The 6,000-nt window shown below is 46.1% G+C and overlaps 1 long non-coding RNA gene across 1 annotated transcript in view; it reads left to right on the top strand.

Moving 5' to 3' along the window:
- The first annotated feature begins 823 nt into the window (after positions 1-823).
- LOC139049417 (uncharacterized) overlaps positions 824-6,000 on the top strand; it is a 110,330-nt gene continuing 105,153 nt past the window's right edge. The window contains exon 1 of the long non-coding RNA XR_011508225.1: positions 824-874. This is a non-coding gene — a long non-coding RNA (uncharacterized lncRNA). The remainder of the gene's footprint in view (positions 875-6,000) is intronic.

Here is a 6,000-nt window from a genome sequence, read left to right as displayed (position 1 = left end):
ACCTTAAACGTGATACTATGGGGCTCAATTTCAAGTTTCGCGGCTAATCAAGTACTTCACTTCCATTGAGGTTAACAGCAAAGCAGTGCCATTTGCCGTCGACGCAGAGGCCTATAGCTTATCCGAGTGACGAAGCAAGCGCAGCAATAGTAATGTTGGAATACTTTTGTCGGGAGTCGCACTTAATTCATTAGTATGTCAAACGCTGCTAGGGATGCAAAACAGTGGGCACGGACTGCACTCGTCTCAGGCAAATAGGTTGCGCACTCGAGGCACTAGCGCTTACACCGTCGTTAGGAAGAAGCTCAACCCGTCTGCGTTGCTTCTGTCCTTACGCGCAGAACTGACATACCGAGATGCCGTGAAAGACGGCAGCAATGCGTGCCCGTTGTTCCTTGAAACAGGGATGGCCTTGATCAAATTTTCGCCGGGCAGTTCAGTGATAGCCTGGAACCTGTAGCTACGTGTCTTAAGCCTGCAGTCTTAAGCGCAGAACGTAACCAGTCTGCAAAAAGCAAGAAAAAAAATGAAAGAAAACACAGTGGGAAGCGCTTTTATTCCCGAGGAAGATTTCATTGTTAGTGCCGATAGTGCTCAAAGTGTTTTGGGTGATCCTATGCACAGTGGCTCTCGTGCATTTGATTGGTTTCCCTTTTCTCTCTCACTCTCTTTCTTTATCTATGTTGCAAATATCTGTTAGTGCCTAAAATCTCTGGTTTGTAAATGCAGGTATGTGCCATATTACGAATTCATAGCCTCCGGCTTGAATAATTCACAATTGATGACATTTTTGAAAGAAAAACTTCGTTTGCCTACATTCCAGGTTTGGCAGGGCTCCTGCTGCTCCTGTTGGCTGGTGGCTGCTGGCAAGTTGGTTAGTATCTCAGCGGATAAATTTGTGGATATATATTTTGAAGATGGTATGTGTGGGAGAAATACTTGCAACAGCGAACGGGCTTATATAACCATTTATTTTCGGCCAGCAATGTTGTGCCAGTACCCCCATCTTTGGTCAGCGGGGTAATAAAAAATATGTCATAAGGTTTCTACATAGAATGACGGCTAATGAGTATCTCAATATGTCACATACACTTAATTGAATGGACCCTAAAATCAGTGTAGTATTTGATTTACTTTATTTTCTTTGCAATATTAATTCGGTCCGTGCCACCGGTTGTCTGCGCATTCTTTACTAGTCCTTCTTCTAGGACGGATATGTGACCGTTCGACACAAGAGGTACAGAATCCCGAAATGCAGCAACGTATGTGTCGTACTTTTCTGTGCATACACCCTCTCATCACAATTACTTACTCGACAAACGCAATACACCACATTCGTCTTCGTAACATCGCTTCATAGACATCTCCGGCTGTTTTCGTCTCCGGTGTTTTCATTTCGGCATAGCTGGTGAGCGATGGAGGTCATCGACATAAAAAAAAAACAGAAATAATTAGAATTAAGCTTGTGATGTTTGCGGTGCGTAAACATTAACATTGCATGAGATCTCACACTGCATACATTGAAAGTAAACACAATTGTAGCTGTACACTTTTTATTACACATCGCTTGACTGAAACCTCGCTTCCCATGCATTTCAACCTGCGTGTTGTATCTGCGTAGCTTTTATTTGGTAGAGTGTTTTCTTTTTCTTTTTTAGGCTTTTATTTATTCGATCAGGCAGACTATTGCCATGTCAATTTTATTGTTCTTCTAACCGCTGCTTGGCAAGGTGGCTTCTCCACCGAACTGCGTGAATCAGGGTGTCTAGGGCCTAGTCAGGTGACCACGTGTGTCAACTTTAGCCCTCTTCACCCGGATAACTGTATATTGTCTAAATTTCAATAAAGTCAAAGTCAAAGTCAAAGCTCCCAGCCGCACAAAGCTTCGAATTAGGGGGTATCGTAGTCATCGTTGATATTTTCAACTGTCGTTGAAAGTCTTCGATACCTGATATACTGAAGGCAATTGTGCGGAAAATTCATTAGTATAACAGAAGGTAGTAGATATAGTACTAGCGCCAGCGAAAAACTGAAGAAATGAAATAATGGAAGTACTTATTTTCCACCGCCCTTCTTGTAGTGAAATTTATCATTTAATTGTTGTCGTTTATAACTCAGATCGGTAGTGTGGCAGGTTGTGCAAAGTTTCATCTTCGACATGTCAAACGGCATACATTTTAGTGATAAAACTCCCCCGCCTTTTGTTCTCACTGAGCTCTGTGTCATCGACCGCGTTTCTCGACAGTATAAACACATACAAGTCTTGGCGAAATGTTAACGATGTTTAAATAGCGACCGGCATCGGCACGAATAATGAGGTTCCTTTGCCGTCGACATTTCATAATTCTCCGATGACATGGCTACACTACCCCGCATCTGAGGAGGCCGCGAAAGCGGCCTGTTCTCGTCGAGTTATTGCATTAGCGGGCAGCCCTGTCCTCCTTCTAATTATCCGCTGATTGTCAGGACGCGGCCTAATTAGCATACCTGGTAGCAGAACAAGCGAGTTCTCAGCCTCATCTTCGCCGCACGAGGGACTTGCACAGGCCGAAGGGTCATCAAGCCAGTATATCGTATTTCGTATACAGTATATTCTCTACGTAGAAGCACTGCGTATGCAACGCAACGCGTCCTCTCCGGCATTGCGGGTCCAAAGGTCGCTTCATCTTTCGCATCTGCCTGATCTCGGGTAGCGCGCTAATCTCCTGCCTGAGCTGACGGGCCTGGCGCTAATTAAAAGCTCCTTCATAATTTCCGCGGTGCCCACGTGGATAAGAGCACGCGCCATATGTGTTCGAGATCGAAGATTCGATTAGGCCGACGTGTGGGACGTTAATGGGCAGCTGAGATTACGCGAAGCTGTCAGGAAGGCGTGGTACAAACCCTTAAAACGAAGGTTACCTGTATAGCTCCCTGACGTGATGATCGCACATAGTAAGTGTAATGAGGCTCGAGTTAACTAGCACCAGGTTTGAAAGAGGGGCAGTTAGAAGTCTTTATGACTGACGAAAATTACGCGAGAATACTCCGGGAGAATGACCTATGGTTTCTTAAGGTTCATTGTGAAGGAACAATGCGACGGAGATTAAATACACAGCGAAGGACACAAAGTTGTTTTCGCGGTGAACCACGGGCAATCCGCCCTTGTCTATACAAAGGGAACAAGAAGGACAACTGAAGCAGGAACAGCAGAAAGAGGAACAAGAAGAGCAACATGAACTATAAGAAAACAAAGAAAACAGCCAACTAGTGCAACAATAACGTGCCAGGGCTGTTCACTCGCCAATGAATTTACACAAACTTTTTCAATTTTTCTAATAGAACAGTCAACTTCTCATTCTTAACAACGATCCTCCGTGGGCAGCGGCTTGTGGTTCATAGCAAAACTCGAATGTCGCAAGTGCCCTGCTGCCAGCCAGCCACCAAACCCCCTCCTCCCCCCCTTTCGCAGCTCCCAATTTTCTAGCCGAAAATTGCGACGATATGAAAAAATAAAGTTAAGCTTCAATGCACAGAGCCTAGTGCGTTCAGAAATAGGCATGATGCGGGCGTAGAAGCAGGCATGACGCGTTTCTGCAATATTCAACCAAAAACTTTATGCCTTGTGTCCGATTATACCGGGTGTCCCAGCTAACTTGAACCAAGGGTTTAAAAATGAAATATTGGGGTCAGGAGAGTGAAACTACCTGCATATTGGTGACAGGCATTTGGCGCACCACAGGAAATTTTTTGTATTGCAATTACTTAACTAGTAATTAAGATAATTTTTTTAAAATTTTTAATATTGACTTTAGACACTAAGTGTGATTCGCAAAGTTGGAGAGCACTTTCAGAAACCCCCATTCCATTATTCGCCATAAAGAAAACCTTACGTGTACCTCTTTTTTCGAGCTCGAAAGAAAGCCCGCGAAATACAAAAAAAACCACGTGACGAGCGCATTCGCGCGCCGCGATCGTGCTGCTCTCAACCGTGCTTTCAGTGAACGAAATCAGCTCCGGTATTCATTCGGCGGCCCCGTTTCAGAGGCAGGCCGATATCTTGGTGGTGGTTTCTTCGGCCGTGTCAGCCAGTTCGCGCGTGACGGTGTAAATTGCAGCGAGTGCGCTGCGCTTTGCAGTCGCGATAAAGACTGCCAAGCTCGAAGTTTTCAAATGAGAGGAGTTTTATTTGCCAATTGCAAAGAAAATAAAAGTGGCGGTTTATGGCTTGGCTGTGCGGCGATGACAGCCGAGGCATGCGGTTGTCCTGACTCCATTTCATTTCGGTTTCTTACCAATTATAAAAAGTGCTCGAATAGGTCACCTTGTGCGACGATACAGCTCTGGCATCTTGTAACCAAATCAGCCGTTGCATTTCGTATGACAGCCTCAGGCATGTTTAAACAGACTTCCGTTATTTTGTCTTTAAGGTCTTGCGGTGTGGAAGTTGGTGTGCTGTACACCTTGTCCTTGATATGACCGCACAAAAAGTAGTCCAGAGGTGTCATATCAGGAGACCTGGCTGGCCAGTTCACGGGACCTAGTCGTCCTATACATTTCTGCGGGAACGCTGCGTCGAGCCAGGTCCGAGCCTTGGCGCTGCTGTGCGCGGGGGCGCCATCGTGTTGAAACCACACATTTGTGGCCCTGGCGAGCGGTAGATCCGAAAGGAAGTCGTCAACGGGTCCTCTGAGGATATCATTGGTGTAGCGATCTGCTGTCAGCGTCTGGTCGAAAAACACAGGCCCGATCAAACTACCGTCGAAAAGTCCACACCAAACACTAAATGACCACTGGTACTGGTGCTGCGTCTGTAAAACCCAGTAGGGATTTGAATCGCTCCAGTAATGAGCATTGTGCAGGTTCACCTGTGAATTGCGCGAAAAACTAGCTTCGTCACTCCATATCACTTTGTTCAAAAAATCCGGGTCGTCCTGCATCTTTATCAGAATCCAATTAGCAAAATCGGTCCTGTTTTGGAAGTCCCGTGGCAACAGATTTTGATGAAGCTGTACGTGGTACGGATGCAGGCGGTGTTTGCGCAGTATTCGCCAAACTGATGACCTGGAGACTCCGGTATCCTCGCTCACGCTGCGCACGCTTGCTTGGGGTTCCAGAGCGAACAGCGATAAAATATGCGTCTCGAAGTCCTCGTCAAAAACAGGTGCTCTGTGTCGTGTGGACGTAAAACTGCCCATCCGTCGCAGCGTCTCGAAGGCACGCAGGATCGTTACTGAACTTGGCCGCCTGCCTGGGTGCCATTGTTGCATAAGGTCTGCAGCGCGCCTTCTGTTCCCATGACATGCACCTAGAGCCAGAACCATGTCTGCTTTCTCTTCATTTGTAAACGGCATGTCTGCAGTGCTAGTAATCACTACACCAAAGATTCAGTCTCGCATGAGAGTGGCATAAGAAGAGCACACGACAAACTGTGCTTCACCGCTGCTTCCAGCTTTCAAAATCCTCATTAGGAAACTGCAACACACAGCCGCCAACACCTCGCGGCGAAACATTATTCCCTGTATTTCTCTTTTGCTTCTGAGTGACAAAGCAGACTCGCCATCTCAGTATCTTATCAGATTGGGACTAAGTCGTCGTCGCCGGGTGCCAACTAGCTGACGCGGACGAAAAACCCCCGCCAAGATATCGGCCTGCCGCTGCAACGGGGCCGCCGAATGAATACCGGAGCTGATTTCGTTCACTGAAAGCACGGTTGAGAGCAGCACGATCGCGGCGCGCAAATGCGCTCGTCACGTGGTTTTTTTTGTATTTCGCGGGCTTTCTTTCGAGCTCGAAAAAAGAGGTACACGTAAGGTTTTCTTTATGGCGAATAATGGAATGGGGGTTTCTGAAAGTGCTCTCCAACTTTGCGAATCACACTTAGTGTCTAAAGTCAATATTAAAAATTTTAAAAAAATTATCTTAATTACTAGTTAAGTAATTGCAATACAAAAAATTTCCTGTGGTGCGCCAAATGCCTGTCACCAATATGCAGGTAGTTTCACTCTCCTGACCCCAATA

Source organism: Dermacentor albipictus, chromosome 9 (genome assembly GCF_038994185.2).
Source record: "Dermacentor albipictus isolate Rhodes 1998 colony chromosome 9, USDA_Dalb.pri_finalv2, whole genome shotgun sequence".
NCBI lineage: Eukaryota > Metazoa > Arthropoda > Arachnida > Ixodida > Ixodidae > Dermacentor > Dermacentor albipictus.
Note: the sequence above shows the minus strand (reverse complement) of the source record. Positions and strands in the feature narration are given on the sequence as shown.